The 22,241-nt window shown below is 38.6% G+C and overlaps 2 pseudogenes across 1 annotated transcript; both read left to right on the forward strand.

Annotated features, from left to right (window-relative positions):
• The first annotated feature begins 444 nt into the window (after positions 1-444).
• Positions 445-14,873, forward strand: LOC145990284 (protein yellow pseudogene; annotated as a pseudogene). The gene is made up of 2 exons (XR_014441957.1): positions 445-514; positions 13,257-14,873. The product of XR_014441957.1 is annotated as a protein yellow pseudogene (transcript).
• A 1,330-nt stretch (positions 14,874-16,203) lies between these two features.
• On the forward strand, positions 16,204-17,445 carry LOC145990520 (protein yellow pseudogene; annotated as a pseudogene).
• Positions 17,446-22,241: the final 4,796 nt, after the last annotated feature.

Genomic DNA, 22,241 nt, shown 5'->3' on the forward strand with positions numbered 1-22,241 from the left:
TCCCGTGAAAATTTCCGAGGAGCCTACCCCCCCCCCCCTCCCCCCGTTAACGACGTTAGAGCTTAGCATCTTCCCACTTCTAGTGCTATATCTAAATAACCATGTTGCGAATTACAATTGCAAATTTTCACCTTCCAAGTTGCCAAAAACAAGCCAATGTTATGAACTCTCTCGAAATATGTCTACACTCCATTTGTCGATGCAGCTTCATTCCATCAAGAAAGAAAAAACGCAAGGCCCGTAGTGGAACATGTCCTAGAACAAAGCCAAACGCCTCGTCATCATAAAGTTAAAAAAATAAGGCCATGACATCTACTAGAAGCCATTCTCACGATTGGACGGACGTTCCAACGACTCATTTTTCCCCCACGTTGAAGGTTTTTAGGATTCTTAAAGACGTATGCAGAATTTTCGTTTCCTTCCAAGTGCTGATAGGCAGAATACCCTGAACTACTTTCGAGCATTTCTGTGGAGCGAATTGTAAACACCATTGCTCGTCTGAACTTCGATGTGGGTAAGTTTTGTCAAGCTGTGTAGCACACATTATGCATTCCTTTTCGACACTGCATAATAATTTGTGGATATAATGTTTATAACGAGAGTGCATTTACCATATTTGTGTAAAAGCCTAACTAATATTACTACGCCCTGTGGATTCAGTGATTCACAGGGTACTTTGTAAGCTCTAAACAGTCAAGTAGTTTCTGCTCTGTAAAAAAGTTGACTGCACTGATAGAACGTAACGTAAACTTACAATATTTTACCGTTATTATTTAACAGTCTGCTTGTTAATTTACAAAAAAACATAACGCAACCATTTTTTTAAAACCTAAATTTGAATATTTTAACATGCACAAGGATATATGCACCATAAATATATTTTTTAAAACTGCCTCGTTAATATTGCATTAATTAGGATAATTATGTAATAATTTAATATTACTTTAAAAACGGCCATGGTTATTTGTTACGGTATTTGGACGGCAGCTGAAAATGACGGTCTTAAACCGTAATTTATTCAGTCAACTTTTTAGTGAACAAAGTACGAGTGGCAGATGAAATTTCGTGTGTAATCACAGATTGGTGGACTTCTTTTAATGTTAACCCTGTGCTTCCAAGACAGTGTCATATTTGAAACATTTCCAGAGGGGGATTCTAGTAACTCCTCTTGAAGCATACACATTCTACATATAGCCCCTTTCCCCCAAAATTAACTTGTCTGTGCCCCAAATAAAAAAAAAATATTAGTAGCCGAAACATTATGTGCCTCCAGCTGATATCGAACCCAGGATTTCTTGATTACAAGACGTTGATGATACTACTACGCCACCAGGAAGACCCAATTTTTTTGAACTGTAGGCATAACTCAGTTGTAGTTACTGTGTTACATTCCAAGGAAGAGTTACTTTTTGATTGATTGATTTGCTTTATTTTACTTCGCTTTTTGTGACACTTTCGGCTAATTTGTGATGAGTGATGACGGGATGAAATTGATGAATTGACACTCACAAACATACATGCCTAGGTCGAGATTCGAACACAGGACCCCTGGCGTCGAAGCGCAGTGTGCTAACCTCTCCGCCAAAGGGGGCCGGCAGTTAGATTTTGAAGACTAACTCAGTTACAGTTACTGAGTTTGACTTCAGAAGAGAGTAATTATAACTGAGTTACCTTTTGAGAACTGTGACTGTAACTGACTTGGTTTTAAGAAGTATCATTGCAATAACTACAGTTATTAATAAGAAGGAAAAATCTGCATTAAAACGTGGTTCATAAAAATGATAATTTTAAGCGCTCAAAATATATAGGTATTTCTTAATATTTAACAGGTATATGTTCTAAACATTTAAAACGGTAGCCGGACAATTGCGATGGCGGACAATTGCAATGACGAACAATTGTGATGAACACAGATAGAAGTGAAAGGGCGGGTGGACAATTGCGTAGACATTTTAAATCTTCTATCAAATGGAAGGGTGACTTAACACCCCGTACAATACCTGTTACAAGAGAATTATGTGAAATATTGATATTTTCGGTTGGGAATTTGGTTCAATCAAGTTTTTGAACATGGTCTAGAGCCAACAGACACCTTTCGAAGTGTCCCGTTTCCTCATATGTGCGAAGACACTTACCAACTCTCTCGTCGATTGTAATGTCACGTTTCTTCCTTTTCTGACCTTCTAGATTAAGTTCCATCCGCATGTACTTGATGTTGGTGTCTTCTGCTTGGCTCTTGAGGCAGGCCAGAACATCATGAATTCTTGGATGACGTCATCCAAGCCACCTATTTATCTTGTTGTTCCAACCTCCTAGAGCATTATTAGTTCTGTGGCGCTTTGGTTAGGTCCTGATCGTCGCAATTGTCCAACCATTAATGTGTAAAATGACCTTCACCGTCAAAATCATCGCAATTGTCCGTGATTTTGCCTTCATCGCAATTGTCCAACATCGCAATTGTCCTACGTTCATTTAAAACATCTGAACATTAGTTTAAGCATGCCAATCTTGGCTCCAACGGTTTTCCTCTGCTCCTACTTTTAATACATTTGCTGGTAGGTTCATTGACCCCCACAATGTGACACGGCATGAAGATAACGTGACCAGTAAACGTGTTCTCTCGCATTCACCTTTGAAAAGCATCTAAATATGGAACTAAGACGGGGGAGAGGGGGAGAGTGAGTAACAGCCTTCGCTAACATTGGCAAAATCCACGAATTTTCCACGAAAGTGTTTCCAAATCATGAAAAAAATTCCCTTCGTTATGGGAAAAACATGCTCAGGTATTTTCTGGAAAGGAAACAGGAAACATTTCCGCTGCTCGCGGTATCGCACTGATTTCTGTGTTGTAACTGATCACAAGCATAGCTAGTCAGGTTTTCCTGCATGGGCGTCGGGAGGAGGGGGTCGAACCGGTCCGTGTCTCTCTTCAAGTTACTAAAAACATTTCTAATGTTAATATTTGAAGTAATCCCCCCTATATTCTACCACTTAATCAAAATGATTCCACAGCTTTATAAATTCCAAAAATTTGAATTTATGGGATGGGCCACATGCAGGGGCGTAGCTGGGACGGTGGATCTGGGCCCCGGATGCAAAAGAGCCCCAAAGGCGAAAGACTGTAATGGGTATTCCTGACTTATATTGTTGTTAGACTGGTCTACTGCAGGTAGATTATAGTGACGTGCGAGGCCAAAGGCTGGTAGTTTCGCACCGAAGTCGGTATTCACGAGCAGCTAACTTGTGTGGCGGCACCTACCCCGCAATCTTTAATCACAATCAAGGAAATTATATTTATTTACCACCACATATGCTAAAATGTACAGTTTTTGCATTCGTAGATCTAGCCACTAATAGCAGTAACTGGGAGGTTCCACTATAGACTCTTTCTTGAATAAAGTGTCTAAACGCTAATATCAAAATGGAATAACTGTGCATTTTAGTACACTAACTGGAATGTAAAGACATAATAGAAAACAGTTGTGGTGGACATTCACTCATCTGGTGGATCGAGTGGAAAAGTATCTATGAATAAAATTGATTTATTTTTATTTATTTGTAATAGTAATAACTACAACCATGAGAATAATAATAATTATTATTATTTCTAGTATTCAAATTTTATCAATCGTCCGATGAATGAATTTCCAGCAACTGGTTTTCACTGTTTCTTTAAAATTTCTTGTAGTTAGTGAATTGGCATGCATCGCTAATCTATTTTGTTATTAACTTTTACACAGTTCGTTCAAGAAAGTGGTTTAAAAGCCAGAGGAGTATTTTTGGTCATAAGGTTTATATTGTGTGACATCACATAAAACTTTATTTTTTGGAATTTTGAAGACTGTGGAACCATTTATTCTATGGATTAAGTTTGTTTGTTTGAGTTTTTTTTCTATGCACAGGAAGGCTAATTAGGACTGGACCTACAGTTTAAAGTGGGATCCGAGCCACTATGTGCTTCCACTGGATTAAATAGTAAGATATGAAAAAACACGATCTGAGTCGATTCCCACCGATATCTATACTAATGCTTTAAAATTATAACAATTAAAGTTGTTCAAAATCTACAGCGTGTCAACAAACACATTCCGTGATTACAAACGACCACAAAATTTTAATTATGTATATTACGAAATTTATACCGATACCATTCGAAGGAATAGCTCAAGGATTTTTAGCGGATGTGTAATTGTTGGCGTTAACTACAACAATAGGTGGCATAACGATAAAATAATGAGAAAAAGGGAAAAATTAACCATTTTTGGATGCAAGAGAAAAATGAATGAAAATTGTCATGGACAATTTGCACGGTAATGCTTATGGATCCCACTGTACAATGCTATAGGATTGAGTGTTGCAAAGGAACTTCAAATAATAATAATAAGAAGAAGAAATGTAATGGTGGACAAGAGAGAACGCACCAAAAGATATTTCGATTGTTAATGTGTTATTGTATATGGCATTGTTTACTGGATGTTTAGGTTTGCACAGTGGGATCCATGAGTATTACCGTGCAAATTGTCCATTTCATTAATTTTCTCTTACATCCTAAATTGTGTTTTTCTGCTACTTTTGCCTATTTTTTCCCCATTTTCTTATTCTTTTATTGTTATGCCATCTATTGTTGTAGTTAACGCCAACAATTACACATCCGCTAAAATTCTTTGAGCTGTTCCTTCGAATGGTATCGGTATAAATTTCGTAATATACATAATTAAAATTTTGTGGTCGTTTGTAATCATGGAATGTTTTTGTGAACACGCTGTAGATTTATTTTAGTTTATTAATTTGCTTTATTTTACTTCGCTTTTTGTGCCACTTTTGGCTAATTTGCGAAGATGGGGATGAGTGATGATATAATGCAATTGATGAATGGACACTCACAAACATCCAGGCCGGGATTCGAACCCGGACCTCTGGCGTCGTAAAGGCGGGGCCGGGAGATTAATGTTAGCGTGTAGGTATACACACTCATTATAGGCATCAATTTACTAAAATGCTTGCTTTAAAATATTTGGGAATTACATCAGAATATTAAATACATGTTATGTTATCACAAAATTAAGTCTTTTCACGCAAAACTGGTGCAAAATTTGGAAAAACTTCGATTTTTGCATAATTTTCAGGATAATTAAACTCCGTTAAAGTATCGCCCGGCATAAGGACCAAAATGTCTCAAAAGTATCGGCAGGTATAGGTAAGCAAATTCCAATCGATACTTCCTGATACCGGTGTCGGTATAGGCTCAGCTCAAGACAAAACATAGCCAGATACCCTCATTTTACACTTATTTTTTACTTAGTGATTTTGTTGGAATAGTAACTAATTTTCTCTCTCTCTCTCGTAGAGAAAGAGGGAGGTGCCTCCTCCTCCCCACTTTATCTTTCTTTCCCTCTCTCTCTCTCTCTTTTGAAAAGAGAAAGAATCTCTCTCTCGCTCTCTCTCTCTCTCTAAAAGAAGAAGAGAGAGATTTCTCTCTCTCTCTCTCTTTCTTTCGTCCATCTTATCTTATCACCAGTCATAATTTTCGCGATTAGCCGAAAGCAAAGAAAAATAAACTACATAAATCCATGGCTTCATCGTTCATCGTCGCAACTTAGCCAAAGCGGTAAGAAAGGCCCAAAGATAGCAGTAGATTCTCTTCATATAAAGCACATGTTGAACAAGAAATTAACGAGAGAAGTTCAAGTGAACGATGTGTGTATATTTTATGTACAATTGTATAGAAGAGTTGATACTCCTATTTTTCACTGAAAACATACATAACCCCATCACAAGCCTGCTCCCGTGGCGGAGTGGTTAGCACATCGCACTACGACGCCAGGGGTCCCGGGTTCGAATCCCGGCCTGGGCATGGATGTTTGTGAGCGTCCATTCATCATATCATCACTCATCCCCATCTTCGCAAAACAGAGAATTAAAATAAGAGAAAATAAAAAATCACAGGTTGGTTGGTTGACTTGGTGTTTTAAGTCCACTTTATGCACAGTAAGGGTAATCCAGACTGGACCTACAGTTTAAAGTGGGATCCGAACCACTTGTGATTCCACCGGGTATCGAACCCGGGATCCCTTGATTGGAAGGCGACGACGCTACCACTGCGCCATCTGCGAGGACCAACCATCACAGGACACACGCTCCTACACAAGAGGGAAATAATGGGATATTTTAATGGCCGAAAGGATATTATGTTTTCAGAAGGCGTCAGCACTGTTTAGCGGTAGTTTTCGGAGAGTCCTTACGCTGGGGTGTGAATGATCTGCCAGTTCTGGTAAGTCCTACGATTTACTTTACTTGTAATTATTACATATACGTTCCTTGTACAGAATCATGTATTTCGCGAGGCTTGTTCTGAGCCATCTTAATACTGTGGTGTAATGAAAGGGTTCTCGACAGGGGCATATGGTTGTTCGGAGTCCACTCTTAAACTGCAGTTGGGTGGTCTGCTTTCGTTCTTGCAAACCAAAGTCCCGGGTTCGAATCCCTACTAGGGGTGCCTTAGTGATCGTCTCTTTACAGGTTCATACGACCACTTATCTTGATCGTAACGATTATTTAAATACGTCGACAAAGCGACGTAGCATATGTGAATTAAGAAGGAAGAACGTTGAACAGCAACAATGCAAGTAGAGTCACATAGGGGAGGATAAGTGACGAAACGATTGTTAATGTGTTGTTGAGGGCCTCCCGATGGCGCAGTGGTAGCGTCGTCGCCTTGTAATCAAGGGGTCCCGGGTTCGTTACTCGGTGGAGGCACAAGTGGTTCGGATCCCTCTTTAAACTGTAGTCCCGGTTAGCCTTTCTGTGCATAAAGTGGACTTAAAACATCAAATCAATCAATGTGTTGTTGAATTTGTCCTGTACATTTAAGTGGCGGGGGGGGGGGGGAGCAACAGCCCCGCAGCTATAGCGGAGTCGCCGTTAGAACCGGCCTCCATTCAGAGTGCAGAACTGTTATTTAGACAAAATCCTGTTTCCCTGCTGCTTCAGGGAGGAGGGTTTTTAATGTTTCCGATTCTTGCCCAAGCAGTAGGCCTAAATGGTTGCTTGATAGCAAGTTCCCTCGTAGGTAGCCGGCCCCCTATAGGAGTGGTTAGCACATCGCGCTACGACGCCAGGTGTCCCGGGTTCCAATCCCAACACGGGTACGGATGTTTGTGAGTGTCCATTCATCAATTTCATCCTGTGATCACTCATCCCCATCTTCGCAAATTAGCGAAAATTGGCACAAAAAAGTGAAGTAAAATAAAGAAAATCAATCAATCAATCAAAAATCCTTCGTAGATAAACGCGGCAGCAGAGGGTCACTGCCATAAAGACGGTCCCGTGCCAGCTGAAACGACGACTGCACTGTAGGTATTTTGGTGCCCTAGGCAGGATTGTGGTTGCCCCCCTCCCCAACTACCAAGCACCAACATTTTATTTGCGTCCATCCATACATTCTTATTATTTCATGGTTTGTTATATGTACATCCTACAAATTTTGAAATAAGGAAACACAGAATCATTAAAAAATAATATACTATATTCATTTCGTGACGTGGTCGAACAGTGAACGTCATGTACCAAGTTGAATGGTCACATCTATTTTCACGTGGCCTCCCAGATGGCGCTGGTAGCGTCTTCGCTTTGTAATCAAGTTGTCCCGACTTTGATACCCGGGCAAAAATAACAAAACCTTCTGGTATATCTGTTCATCTTGTTAAAGCAAGAACTTAGACTATAGTTTGCAAGAGTCGAACACAAAACACAAACATAATACCATATAAGTGCAACAACTTTTACACGTTAAAAGACAGCCATGAGGGCCTCCCCGATTGCGCAGTGGTAGCGTTGTCGCCTTGTAATCAAGGGGTCCCAGGTTCGATACCCGGTGGAGGCACATGGTGGTTCGGATCCCACTTTAAACTGTAGGTGCAGTCCCGATTAGCCTTACTGTGCATAAAATGGACTTAAAACACCAACTCAAACCAAATACAGCCATGAAGCCAGCTCATAACGAACGAAACAAATGAATGACGAAAGCTTGTTGACTAGATGTGTTCGGTCTGGCGTAGAAGGTTTGTATACAGCAATGCGTTCGTCAAGTGTTTCTGGACGAATCTTTAAAAAAAAATCCCCACATTTTTCGGATCTCACTTATCGCACAACACTTGAACAACCTTGTGTTCTGACGTCACGGAACAAAGCTTTTTAATTTTATGCTAAATCCCTACGTTTTTAGGTTAGTCTAGCTAGGTTTAGTTCTCTTAGCCTAAATAATAGTTTGTCATTGTATTTATGCTAATGGACTCTAACCTAACAGGCCTAACCTAACCTCGTAGGCATTCCTCGTCTGACGTCAGAATACAAGGTTGCATAAGTGAAGTGAAATAAGGCAGACCCGGTTTTTTCCACGGCCATCTTGGAAAAAGTCAGCCATGTTGGATTTTATGCATCACTGTAGTTTCTCCACCCACTTCTTACGCTGCTCAACAATGAGGTTTGGGCTTTTTCTATAGCCCATGGAATTTAGATAAAATAATAATTTTCACTGTTGTCGCACGACATTCTCCACACCAGTCTCCAACAGTTCTCTCTGGACTACTGCACGCGTAGACTTGCTTTTTCTTTTAAAATAACATCTATAATAGGAACCTTAAAAAAATCCTCTGTTCAGTAATCAAATTAAAACTAGTCAAGGGAACTTTTAGCCAATTTTTATATCTCTTTGTCACTTCACTCTACTTATTAATTTATATCTTATTATCATAAAATACCTTTAATATTTTCAGTAACTTATTCCGTACGTTGACTGTAATTTATGGCGCTTCCCGATGGTGTCGTCCTAATTCCGAACAGTCATAATTGCGAACACATCCTGCCTCAACAGGAATACACTCGAAGGGGTGTGTCCTAATTGCGAACACATTTTCTGCCTTGTGACCTACAACTTTCTCTCAATTTCCTGAGTCCTTTTAACTATATTTTAACAGACTCAGTGCCAGACTTGAGACTGGTAAGTGGCTTGTGGGTCACTGGTGGTGTAAAAGTTGCACCTCAAATTGAAGCATGTCAGTTGTAACATAAAATCCGACTGGATTAAAGCCTTCGTCGAAGTACATACATTATACAGGGTGTCATTTTAATGGCGCCCACGGACCACGGAAACGTATAGAGGACATCAAAACAAACCACTTTTCTTAGTAACGTTTTTCTCGTTGGAGCATCGTTTCGGCGCTACAGTCGTTCAAAAAAGCCCGTCTTGCCGCCTGAATGCTGGCAACCACACACATTTGATTGCATTTGTGGCGTCATATCTCGTCGTGAAGCGATGCGTTCCAGGGTTGCCAGTAATATGCATATTCTGTGAAAAATGACATAGCTTAAATCAGCCACATTATGTACCGTACAACAAAATGAGAAAACACGTTCTGTAACCTAACAGGAAGTAAACAAACGATACGAAAAATGGTAGAAGGAAAATAGAATTCAAGTGTCTCAGCTTACATGTCAAATATTTGCAAATCTAGTTACCAAGTTGGCATCTACAATTTAGTCTATCTACTTCGTCCTTCTGATACTAGTTGTCTGTGACACACTGATCAGATGACAAAATAGAAATGAAAGAACTCAGAATTCCAAAGGTAAGCAACACATAATATAATGTATATTCAGGGCATTAACAGTTGGGCTGAAAAGTTCGTAGGCTGACTCATAGATGGCGTTACTAGAATTAAATCCATGTGATTTTCACTTAGTACTAACCTTCAAAAGATACGTCTATAAATTTCACAGCTGCCGGATAATTAGTTCGTGAGATATAGCATTGTGAGTGAAGCAGCTTTTGTTATTGTGAAAAAATGGATAAAAACAGAATTTCGTGTGTTAATAAAGCATTGCTTTTTGGCGAAAAAAGATACTGTTGAAGCCAAGGCTTGGCTTGATAAACATTATTCGGACTCTGCACCAGGAAAATCAACCGTTGAGAAGTGGTTTGCTAAATTTAAACGAGGCGAAATGAGCATCGAAGACGATGCACGCAGTGGACGCCCCAAAGACGCTGTTACCGACGAAAACATCAAAAAAGTCCACAAAATAATTTTAAATGATCGTAAAGTGAAGTTGATCGAGATAGCTGAGATTATTACATAGCGTTGTTCGAGCGTTTAAAGGATGAAATCACGAAACAACGGCCCCATTTGAAGAAGAAAAAAGTGCTGTTTCATCAAGATAATGCACCGTGTCACAAATCAATGAAAACGATGGCAAAATTATATGAATTAGACTACGAATTGCTTCCCCATCCACCATATTCTCCAGATCTGGCCCCCAGTGACTTTTTCCTGTTTGCAGACCTTAAAAGAATGCTCGCTGGAAAGAAATTTCGCACTGATGAAGAGGTAATCGCCGAAACTGAGGCCTATTTTGAGGCTAAAGAGAAATCGTAATATAAAAATGGCATCGAAAAATTGTATGACCGCTATAATCGTTGTATCGCCCTCAAAGGCAACTATATTGAATAATAAAATCGAATTTTGTCAAAAAAATATTTTTTACTATGTTAGCCTACGAACTTTTCAGCCCAACTGTTATGAGGCAAGCGGCAAGAATGGTTGAAAATACAGGGATATAAGTAGTAGTAATACAAGCTCTCCGACGACCGTGTTTATCTATGCACCGGATACACATGTAATAGATTGCAGCTGTGAACAGGACAGTATATTCGATACTGATTCATCATTATATTGTTACTGTGGTTGTACGTGTTTTAGCCGTACTGTAACAACGTGAACCTCGGATACTTCCGTTATCAGCACAAAAGTACCTCAAGGGATCTGGACACAAACCTGTAGATATCAATCTTGCAACGAGATTTGCAAATATTTGACAGGTAGATGGGCGTAAACAGCCACATGTAAGTTGTAAGTCCAATAAAATTTATTGTTGTTGATATTTGACATGTACGCTGAGACAAAATCCGATATTGACACTTCATTTTGAATAAGTTCTTTACAATTTCTCATATACTTGGTTCACTTCCCCCTTCTCGAGATGACTGCTGATCTTCTGGCTGGTAGGCTATGATGTTCGGTCTACTGGAGGCGTTTCTCGCTTCGTTTTACAGCTAATAATGTGGTTGGTACTTTGTCATTTTTAAGATAATTTGTGTGTTCCTTGCAACCCTACCGTGCGCAGTTTCGCCGCGGGAAATGACGTCACAGATACGATCAAATGTTGGGTTGGGTTGCCAGCATCCAGGCGGCAAAACGGTATTTTTTGAACGGCTATAGCGTCGAATCGACGCACCAACGAGAAAAATGTTACTGAGAAAAGTTGTTTGTTTTGATGTCCTCTATACGAATCTGTGGTCCGTGGGCGACATTAAAATGACACCCTGTATATACATTATACATATTGTACAAAAAGAGCTTATAATTAATAATACAATTAATGACTTTGTCAATTAATGATGCGGTGAACGGTACCTAGTGAAATTTCAAAACATATGATATTGTTCTTAAAAAATATGCATATCACCAGTCTCCTTGTATTTGTCGGTGCTTCCTGCTATCCTTTCGTAAAACAAAACATATATATTCTGCCGCTTGACACCTTCCACGTTCAATTCCAATCTCATAATTATATCATTTGACTTTTCTGCCTCAGCCTCTAAGCATTTAATGAGCTCTGCCACTCTTGGATGTGGCCTACCAGTTGATTGATTTTATGATTCCATCCCTCCACTGCATTATTTGTCCGGTGCCTCCTGTTGAAACAGTTCCACATATATTTTCGCAGTAAGGGGTTTTCGAGCCACCGGTCCACAAAATAGTCGAAGAACTTCAAAAGGGTCTCATTACGAGGAGCTTCTCCGTAATACGAATCCATCCTTCTTCAAGATCTTCTAGGTTTAGAAAAGCTAAAGACGCTCACATACGGATGACCATTGAATTGAATTAAATTGTAAGATGTAGTCATGCGAATTTCTTGAACTTTATTTCAAAGACTTTGTGTAAAGTGGAAAAACAACCGTGAATGTTAATCGTGGTAAAAATCTCTTTAAAAGCAGAAAAAGCAGCAGCCTCGAAGTCAATATTCACCGTTTTCACTCTGGTATTTCCCTCAAGATTAATCCAAACAATCGTAAGTAAATGTCTTTCTTCTTGTCTGGTGGAAACGCAAAGACAAGAGGTACAACATTTGCTTCTAAAATCGTACTACCGAAGTCTACATGTATGGTGTATATCTAACAAAACTGGCTAGCACAGCTTTTGAACGTTTCATCCATAAAAAAATATGTTTGGATCTTCAAAGTCTCTCTTCCTTTGGTGCTGGCAAAGACCAGAGTTCTCGTGTCTTACCCTTAACTGTTTTTAAATCAGGTTTTCAGCTCTATGTGTTCGCAATTAGGACGTGGAATTATTTCTCAATTTCATGTGTTCGCAATTAGGACAATATTGCACTGTTCGCAATTAAGACAATATTGCACTGTTCGCAATTAGGACGCAACCTTCCCGATGGCGTGCGTGATGATGACGTCATCGCCTTGTAATCAAAGGTTTCTGGGTTCGATACCCGTTGGAGCCACATTGCACAGTGGTTGGGACCCCACTTTAATAAACTGTGGGTCCCGTGTTCGATCCCTGTTACAGTTACACCACGGTGGGTTTTGGTCCCACTCTCAACGCTCCTAATTAATCTATCTGAGCATAAAGTAAACATACAACAACCTTTTCTTCCACTTAACCATCTGCTTACATCTGTTTACAAATAAAGTATAAAAGAATACATCCAAAAATATACCGTTTACAAACGTAAATACAGGCACATGGTCACCCTTTCACACCCTATGACCTGTGGAATACGCAATCAATACAAATGTAATTTACTCATATATAGAAATCTGTACAGTTCCAAACTTAATCCTTAATCGAATCCTGGCCTGCGCATGGATGTTTGTGAGTGTCCATTCATCTATTTCATCATGTCATCCCCATCTTCGCAAATTAGCCACAAGTGGCACAAGAAGCGAAGTAAAATAAAACAAAACAAGCAAATCATTATCTTCTTTAGACAGAAGTGTGTGAGGATTGTTAAGAAGTGATTGCTGTGTGGCGGAACAATCGCTAGAATAGATAAGCTGCTAGAATCAAAACTTTCATATTTTGTGCTTTCCTGCTATACATAGTTCTCAAATGTCGTCAATGTATGGTAGTTTTCACATGAATGAAAATGTACCATACCGTGTCTCAAAAATATTTAAATTGTTTCAGGACCAGCATCAACAATGAAGACGTTACCAAGGATCCTGATTATCCTGGGAGTCATCTCCTCCACCACACCTCTGAAGAAGATGAGGGAATTGTACAACTGGAGGTCGATAGACTTCTCCTATCGCAGCGATGCACTGAGAAGCAAAGCAATCAAGTCTGGAGAATTCGTTCCAGGAAACAGCCTCCCTCTGGACATCGACGCTTACAACGATAGAGTGTTCGTTACATTCCCTCGCTGGAAGCTTGGAATTCCAGCAACACTGGGCGTAATCCCTTGGAACTCTGGTTCGCAGACAACGTCTCCCAAAATTATCCCGTATCCCGATTGGGTATCCAATAAGGCAGGATCATGTCAAGACGGAATGACGTCAGTGTTTCGTACGAGCATCGACACGTGTGGACGTCTCTGGGCCATAGACTCAGGTGTTGTGGATATTTTGGGAAACATCAGTAGGCCGTGTCCACCGCAAATAGTTATCTTCGACTTGTCAACTGACGATGCTATCAAACATTACCGCTTTCCAGACCCTGTTATTCTTAAGGATAGGTCCATACTAGCATCAATAGCCACGGATATACGCAGTAGTTGCGAGGAAGCGTATGCATACGTGGCTGACGTTACAGGGTTTGGTATTATTGTGTACGATTACAGAAGGGACAGGTCGTGGAGGGTTGAAAACAACTACTTCTATCCTTACCCTCTTCATGGTAAATTCACAGTCAATGGCGAATCCATCAGACTAATGGACGGAGTGTTAGGATTGGCTGTTTCCCCATTGGTTAATGGTGACAGGACCCTCTACTTCCACAGCATGGCTAGCGTCAGAGAATCGTGGGTGCGTACCTCCGTCATCTTGAACGAAAGGAACGCCAGTTCCAAACCAGAAGCCTTCGAAGTATCCGAACCAAGAAGCTCCCAGTCTGCCGGTTCAACAATGGACAACAGTGGAATCCTCTTCTTCGGCCTAATAGGGAGAAACTCCATTGCTTGCTGGAACTCCAGAACGACCTACAACTCCAGGAACATAGAAGAAGTGGACCAGGACGACGCGGCACTCCAGTTCCCAAGTTCGGTCAAAGTGGACCACAGCAGGAAACAAAATCTGTTCGTAGTTTCGTGCAAATTCCAAAGCTATATGATGGGTACCATGAACAACCGAACCATCAATTTCAGGGTACTAGGCGCACCAGTGTCCCACATGGTGCGGGGTACAGTTTGCGAACGGAAGAGTGGATCCCTCATTAATCCATTTGGATATGGTTCATCAAGGCCTAATACTTATTTTTTAGATGCTATATTTCATAACTGAACCACGTGTTATTTTAGCCAATGAGAATTCTCCTTTCAATGGATTTCAATATACGTATGTGATGAGCTACAACAACCAACAGTTTTAATGAAGCAGTTACCCTATTTACTAGTGTAGCAATTTCTGCTGTTATATTGCATCTCTATCATTCGATAAAGGCTGTTCGGGTATTGTGCAATGTTGCCAACTCTAGTACAAAAATTCTGAAAGGTTCAAGACATTGTATGCATTAACTTAATACTGCCGTAAATGATGTAACCAATAATGTTAAAGGATTACAATAAATGTTGATTATGTTAATACACAACCAATTTTAATGTACTAACACCATATACTCAGACAAAATACCATTCCTAGTGTATTATTTCTTTCAGATACAATAATATTATCATAAAACATATTAGTTTGATATGCTGAGTACATTATTTCCGAATGTGTAGCGATAACGTCGTCACTTTGTAATCAAGGGGTTCCTGGTTCGATACACAGTGGAGACACATCGTGGTTCGTATCTTACTTTAAACTGAAGATCCAGTCCCGATTAGACTATCTGTGCATAAAATTAGACTTAAAATAATCTCTAAACATTATTTTTTTCAGAAAGTTTGGTTTTCCTGTCATCTACACCTGGGTGTAAACCAAGTGGCTTCACGTTCTGTGCTACTGTTCCTTTCCTATTCTCTACGAAACTTAGGAATAAATAAATCTGTTATTAAAAATGAATCTGTCATTATAAAGGTACGATAATAGAGATTATACTTGTACGTTTTCTGGTAAGTACATCGAAAGCAAATATCAATCCTCGTCGTGTACAGCTACATGCCTCAAGATATACAGGTCGTACAGCAGGCACGTATCTAGAAATACGTATGTTACGGGGGGGGTCCGAACGAAGTGTCTTAATAATAATAATAATATTAATAATGTTTAATTTAAAATAATTAAATTAAATCAAATTAATACTAATTACAATACATAAATATAATATTATTATTACACGATTAGGTAAAAAGACGGTATACAAATAGAGATATAACAGCACATATTTATTACGTAGTTTACCTGTAGTTAAGATAGGAATAAATTACATAAAAACAAATGACTGGCAAAGAAGTTAATGTCAAATAGACGAATAATTGAATTTTTATCGAATAACAAAAATGATGTTACATGTAGTTGGAAAAAGTAAGTTTCTTATTAATATTTTATGATTATTATTTTGAGTAGTAGAGTACATAAATCTTCTTTGTAATATCATTCAAAGCCGTATGATCCCAATATAATCCTTGCCTTTTAAAACGTTCAGTGGAAATTAATAACCATAGATTATGCAACAAATGTAAATATTTTCATTACTTAATTTTAGTATTTGGTCAGTCTTTCGGGGGGTTCAGACCCCGCCCCCCCTAAATATGTCCTTCCTGTCCTTCAAAGCCGTATGATCTCAATTGTCTTCCAATAAGTTCAGAGGAAATTATACAACAAAGGCTAAACGAATATATTTTTCATTACTTAATTTTAGTACTTGATAAGTCTTTCGGGGGGATCCGGACCCCCTGAACCCCCTAAATACGTCCCTTTCGTACAGAAATGTTTTATCTGAAGAACATTCAATTCTTTCAGATTCAGCATCAACAATGACGATGTTACCAAGAATGCTGATTGTCCTAGGAGTGATCTCATCTACCATTCCTCTGAAGAAGTTGAGGGAATTGTACAGCTGGAGGACGATAGATTTCTACTATCAAAACAATGCCACGCGAAGCAGAGCTATAAGATCAAGACAATTCATTCCAGGAAACAGCCTACCTAATGACATCGACTTCTTCAACGATAGAGTGTTCATTACGTTTCCTCGCTGGAGACCTGGAATTCCGGTAACACTGGGAGTCATCGCCTGGACATTTGGGTCAGAACCAGCGTCTCCCGTGATAATGCCGTATCCTAATGCATTATCGAACAAGGAAGGGTCCTGTCGAAATAGAATGACGTCAGTGTTCCGCACGAGCATTGATACCTGTGGGCGCCTCTGGACCATAGACTCAGGTGTTGTGGATATTTTCGGACAGCGTAAAAGTGTGTGTCCGCCCGAAATTGTTATATTCGACTTGTCAACGGACGATGCGATCAAGCGTTACCGCTTTCCAGGCACTGTAATTCTAAATGGTAGATCCTTATTATGCTCAATAGCCACTGATATACGTAGCAGCTGCGAGGATGCATATGCATATGTAGCTGACGTCAGTGGTTTTGGTATCATCGTGTATGATTACCAAAAGGGTAGGTCGTGGAGAGTTGAGAACAAATATTTCTACCCCTACCCTCTTAGTGGTAAAATCACTGTTAATGGCGAAACTATTAGCGTGATGGATGGCGTTGTAGGATTGGCTCTGTCACCTCTGATGAAGGGCGATAGAATCCTATACTTTCACAGCTTTTCAAGTGTCAGAGAATCCTGGGTTCGTACTTCGGTCCTTTTGATGAACTCCAGTTCACAAGACGACGAGTTCCAAGTGTCCGAACCGAGGAGTTCGCAGTCTGTTGGTTCAGCAATGGACAACAATGGAGTTCTCTTCTTCGGCCTTCTTGGTAGGAACTCAATCGCCTGTTGGAATTCAAGAATGCCTTACATGTCCAGAAATATCGCAGAAATGGATCAAGACGACGACGCACTCCAGTTCGTAAGTTCGGTTAAAGTCGATCACGGACAGAATCAGACGCTGTTTGCAATTTCGAGTCGGCTTCAAAGTTACGCTCGAGGCACCATGAACAATCAAGATGTCAATTTCAGGATACTAGGCGCTCCCGTGTCTGTTATGGTACGGAGGACGGTTTGCGAACGGAAACGTGGCACTCTTAGTTTCCTGTTTGGCATATAGTGCTTTTTTTTAATCAAAGAGACTATCCTTCTGTTAAAAAATATCCCGAAATTTTTCACTTTTTTGCCTTCTCACATTGCGTCAGTTGTTTTTGACTCTTCAACTGATGTTTCAGTTTGTTTTTAGGTCCACTTTATGCACAGAAACGCTAATCAGGACCTACAGTTTAAACTGGTATCGGAACTATTATACACCTCTGGGACTCCTTGATCACAAAACGATGACGTTGTCACTACGCCATTTGGGAGGCCCACATTGTTCTCTGTATCAGAGATTAACTAAATCCTTGTACAGTGGGATGCACAAGCATTGCTCAACAAATTGTCCATGACTATCTTCATTAATTTTTCTCTTGCATCGTTGGTGTTGAAAGGAATAGATTGTTACGTATGTTGGTGCAGAAGTTGTCAGCCGCTTGTTTGGAGTTTCATTTCAATTCTTAAAGCCCTCATTGCATTTAACATGGCGATGGGCAATTTTCTTGGTAATAATTCTAGGGTGTTCGGGAAAAGGCAGATAAGTCACAAACTGCGATCGTTTGTTGCGTTCTTTTAAGTTCACATTAAATCAATTAAAGAAAATATTATAATTTTATATTTGGAATGTGTAAAGATTCTAAACAGTGATCTAACATTTTTATCATGCATGGAATGTTTACTATTAAAAGAATAAGCATAATAACTGTCTGCTGTAAACTTTCATCTTTTGACTTAAGTGCTTTTCCCGAACATCTACACTCTACAGTCAGGAGAAATTTATAGTTGGAATGGAATTATTGAAATGCAAGCTAAAGTTCCTACGATTTTTACCCCTTCCTTCAAGACGATCCAAATAACTAAAAATTAAGGGACATTATACCACGAGTGGGTCTCTCTCAGCAAAGGGTATGAATTGTGAGACTTTCAGTATGTGTTTCAATAAATTTAAATAAACGCTAAAATTCTCCCGACTGCACAATGTATCGAAGTGACTACTGACCTCTCTTGCAATTATAAACGCGTCCCTTATTACCGGAGGGCAGCTGTGGATCGCTTACCAGTAAAACAACTCAGATGTTCTTGCTTTTTTGTATAATTCTTAGAATAGCATTGCTGTCTGATAAATTGTTTGTACTTTTAACTCTTAAACGGGCAAACATTTATGACATGCTCAAAAAAATTAATTAATAGGATACATGTTATGTTTTCAGTATAATTATGACAAAAATATTTTATTTTTACATATTTATGTATTACATAATGTGTCCTGTAAGATACATTGCCCATTAGAGACATGCATGTAATTATACATAGGTAAACAGTGCTCCTACAATTATTAGAATCGTACCAAATAAAATATAATCGTTCCAAATTTCTTTGTTAGTATAATGAATATTCAAAAATATATTTACTAAGAAAATGAAGAGAAACGTAAAATTAAGTATTTTTGTGTTATAATAATGTGCTACAATCACCGATTACATAACGTTTTACAGACATATGCTTGTTATTTATCTTCTACCTACTTTTGGTGAAATGCTGTAAAGCAGTTCCTTGTTTTTGAACCTGTCACGAGACATGATCTCACGTCACATTTTTCACACGCAATAGTAGTTTGACCATTCACACATAATCTGCAACGACCTTTCTCTGTAATTTTTGGCCAATGCCCAACACTGTCATATCTTATAACTTGAAGTGGACGTGGTGCTATTGGATGCTTTACTTATTTCTGTGGTAAGTCTGTTTGAGATGGTCTTCCCCGATTTTGTGTATGTGAGTGAATGAGACCATTAGCTATGTCCATCCTGAAAGTTTTCAATGTTTTCAAACTTTTTCTGTTGCTTCAACATCACGACGATCCTTGGATATACAAGAGCTAGCCAGAGTCACAGTTTATTCTGTCCACGTGGGTTGTGTGGATCTGACAGATGTGCTCATAACATTGTACAGAACACCTCTGAAAACGCGGCTTGAATCTGGAAACAAATTCTTGAGTCATCGTAGATAATGATTTTCTTGTTTTCGAAGAAATGAAATTGAAATAAGAAATTATGTTATTGTTTGAATTTATGTTGGATAATTGTAATTTCTAATCGTTGAAAGAAATACAAGATGTACTAAAGTCATCCTGTGTCAAAATTGATGTATCTCTTCACATGATACATTTACTGGTTTTCAATTTTCAAATTTGAAAATAAAATGTGGCATTATCTGAAATTATCACAAATCCGTGCTTTTACTTTATTCTTCCCTCTTCCAATTTGGTCAGTTTTGTTGCTCTGTGAGGATGATGTTAGTTCATCCTCACCAAGAGATGACAGTTCTGGTGGTGGAGCATGATCTGGATCAATGTCACTGTCATCGCAAGAAATATCACCCTCGTCGCTAGATGAGGATCCAATATCTGACACATTAGGATTTCCAGGAGGAACCAGTATTCCATGGTGACCATAAAACTTCCATGGTGGTATTGTGATATCCTGTGAAAGAAGAGGCAGTTGTATGAAAACAAATGTAAAATGCAGACAAAACATTTTTCATTTCATTCAAATGCACATACTCTATTGGAAATTATTATTTTAGAAATGGTGTAACTATTGATGTTGTTCAAAGTGGAGTCAACGTAAGTGCTGTCATAATATTCTAGTAAAAACGAAAGAGAAAATATTGAGAACTAAAGCAAGATAAAAGAACGAGACACGATGCAATTTCTTTTACAATGATACTATAGTTCAACATATCTTCATATGTAAAAAAAAAAAAACATTTGTATATTAGAAAATAACCCTACAAATTACAACAACATAAAGTACGACATTTATACTGAGCAAAAGCAATGGTAGAGTACACAGAATGTTCAAGAGAACATGTATCCTACATGCATTTCCTTCTGTATTTGCATAGAATGTGATAAGGTGAAATTGTCCTTTTTTGGGCAATGTATACACACAAAGAAAGAACTGGCTCACAACGCACTTGGTAACAATTTCAAGTATTCTAACTATTAGAAATTTTCTAATACCTTCAATACACATTTATTTCATGCTCACGTCTTACAAAACAAAATAAAAATAGGTCAACAAGAAATAAACTTACCACGCCATTGTTAGAGCTCCTACTGCAAGATGCCATGTTCCTCTCCATGCAACTGTGCATGCAAATCTACAAACATCCAACAGATGGCACACGAGTAGAAACGTTAAAACGCACGTATCTCACGATCCACATTGCCCGTTTGCTCAACTCAAGCGCAGAGATCGTTTAAGAACGCATCGAATGCAGTGTATCCCACAAGATACAACGGCCAATTAAGGGTTAACCACTGCTGATTTGGTTTTATATTCCAACGTTTCTGATTCGTTCTGTATCCATCTTCAGGGTAATGCACTGTAATATGTGGTCATATGTGTAGGTAGGTTTCGAATAAAGAATGTGTTTGGTTAATGAGTGCGAAGATATTGTAGTGGTGGACGAGGCTCCAACATCATATAAAATAAGCCTGGGTTAACATCTCTAAATCTCTGAAACATTGGACTTATGCAAAAAACCAAGTACGGTGGTTAAAAGTTCAAATGATTCACCATTAATCAACCATCACTGATGAGCTACAAAGAATCATTGCTGTAAAAACATTGATTTTGAGAAGTCCTTTAGAGTAACTGTAAAGTTATGAATCGTTTCATTCGCGAATTTACAATTGTACAGGATATTAATGTAAGAGAACTTACATAAAACTTTATGTTAGTTCCTATGCTGTGTCATTGCCATTTACTCAATACAATACAATACCAGGTTACGGTTTAGTTGCTATGCTGTTTCATTGTCTTGTATTCAATATAGGAGTGCAATTTAAACTTTGTACCTTTAAGGAATGCTTGTAAATACACTCTCTTTATAAAGCGGGAAAATGCACATTATTATTGTTAACAACGATTATAGAAAATCTTAAGAGAGTTAATAATTTTATAATAAATCATTCATTCCTTCACACCAATCTTTCTAGCTCTGCTGAATTTCCATTTTTCATTTATTTTTTTTATTGCATTTTGAAAAACATATTCATCTAGACGTCTCGTTATACAATTAAGTAAACTGATTTTTATGAAGCTAATGGCGCTGCGACGCCAAGGGTCCCGGGTTCGAATCCCGGTCGGGCTTGGTTGTTTGTGAATGTCCATTCATCAATTTCATCATTTCATCACTCATCCCCATCTTCGCAAATTAGCCAAGAGGCACAAAACGCGAAGTAAAATAAACTAAATCAATCAATCAATGAAGCTAATGGTCCAGTTCCTTCAATATTTTCTCCAGCTTTACATATGAACTTACTTCTTATGTCCAAAAGATAAACCTTCCACTAAAATCATACCTTTTACCTCTTTTCTTTAAACCAATAACAAAGGCATCAAATATTGTTAATTATTTCTTTTATACATTGCAAGGTTTGCAATAGTTCAATGTAATGTCAGTCATTGTTTTTATGGTATTTGAAACAACAAAAAATGTACTTTTAAGTATAATATATTCTTTATGGACACATATGCATCTAAGGAAATATTTATTACAAATAATAACATACCCTAATCGAATTTTATGTACAAATATAAATAAGGAATACATATAAGGTGTGCTAGGAATGCAGTGACGTGCTTATTATTTTATTATTATTTCCTGCAATCAACGAAATATTTTTATTTTAGAAAAAAATAGGCCAAAGAGGGGTTATGTAGTAGTGTAATTGAGGGTATTATAAACCCGAGAAATGATGACCCCCCCTCAGGCAGATTTGCCTACACTTAAAACTTGCTCAACATG

The sequence above is a fragment of the Lepisma saccharinum genome, chromosome 7, assembly GCF_977018435.1.
Source record: "Lepisma saccharinum chromosome 7, izLepSacc3.1, whole genome shotgun sequence".
NCBI classification, from domain to species: Eukaryota; Metazoa; Arthropoda; class Insecta; order Zygentoma; family Lepismatidae; genus Lepisma; species Lepisma saccharinum.